This window comes from Teleopsis dalmanni, chromosome 1 (assembly GCF_002237135.1).
Source record: "Teleopsis dalmanni isolate 2A chromosome 1, ASM223713v2, whole genome shotgun sequence".
NCBI classification, from domain to species: domain Eukaryota; kingdom Metazoa; phylum Arthropoda; class Insecta; order Diptera; family Diopsidae; genus Teleopsis; species Teleopsis dalmanni.
The window spans coordinates 87,191,448-87,193,084 of record NC_051846.1 but is presented as its reverse complement, the minus strand read 5'-3'; positions in this window follow the sequence as shown (position 1 = coordinate 87,193,084).

The following is a 1,637-nucleotide window of genomic DNA, read 5'->3' as shown; positions in this document are numbered from 1 at the left end:
AACCATTCTGAGATTTAATAACGCGGTGTTGGTGAGTCTGTCAGATTTCGCAAATAATTTCAGAGCTCTTTCCTTTATGTATTTTTTGATGGGATCAATCTTGATGTCCCTGAGGATGTCATTCGTCCTAATGTATATAACTTGTTGTTTGTAACATAAATAATGCTAGGTAGAATTTGCCATATAGCTTTATGTTATATATTACGTACTTTACTCATACGCAGTGGTGTATATATATATATATTTATATATATATATCAGCAATTGTTATTTATGGATACACTTTTTTTAAATACGTCACAAAATAGCCAAGTTGGGAACATCACATCACAATTAATTTTTTTTGAAATTTGAAAACGGCGTACTAACAGCACTGTTACCAAAATATACGATTTGTGCTAAATCATATTTATAATATATCAAGTGTAATTTTTTTGAATATTATTTTTTGAATACAGAATACAGTAGCTCCATCAAAGCATATTTTACCATAATTTAACTTCTCTTGAACAATCGAATATGGAGAAAATTACATTTATCAATAACTTACTAACAATTAGTTTAAGATTTAAATAATAATCGACGAATTCAATTTTTGCTGATGATATTGAGTATAGTTGAGTTTCAGAGATAAAGTTTACATTACTTCCATCTGAAGAAGAGAATTTATTTAAATTTTATTAGATTACTTAATTTTTAGTTAATGTATATAACACATATATTCTATATATAAATTCATAATTTAAAAGTTTATATATAAATTTTCATTCTTAATTCTGTATCACAGAAAGCTTCTTAGAAATAAAACACGAATAAAATGAAATAAAAAATATGGTTACATTCATTCTTACATATATGCATTTTTGATGTTATAGTAAAAAAAATTAATTTTGACTCTAACAAGCTTAAACAAGTTACATACGACGATAAAAAATTTATTTCTTTAAAATTTATAATACCTAATAACCAAATTAAGTGAAAAAATTACAAGAATTTTTTTCTTTTGCATAAGACAGAAACCAAAGGATACGTCCGTATAACAGACATTTTCGAATGACCGTTAAATTTTTATTATTACCAATAATGTTAAACAATGATAATCTACATATTATCGGACAAATAGCAAAAATCACCAAATATGTTGCCAGAACATCATCAAAGTAAATGTCGATCATAGCAGATAATAACATACACATCGATATATATTTTTTATTTTTACAAACAAACTTTCAGAAAACACACACATATATATACATATACTGTCCGAAACATGATATTAATTGCTTAATTAAACAATATTTTATATCTGTACGGAATGACTTTTTATAACAAATATTATGTCAAATAAGAAAAATGAAAACAAAATTAAAAAGAAAATTATGAAATTTTATCCTCGAATAATTGAGGTTAAAGTTTTTTCGTTTTGTCTTAGTTACAAAGATATAGATAAATTCTGTGTCCGAATTACCACGATGCCAGAATCGATCAGTATCCAGATTATAGGTAGCATACTCTATAACTGTAGAAATCTAGAAGTCGATTTTTCAAAAAATTCAACATAAATTTATTAATACATTATATTACATTACATGTGAGATATTTCACAAGATTTGAGACATTTTTCAGTTTAGTTATAA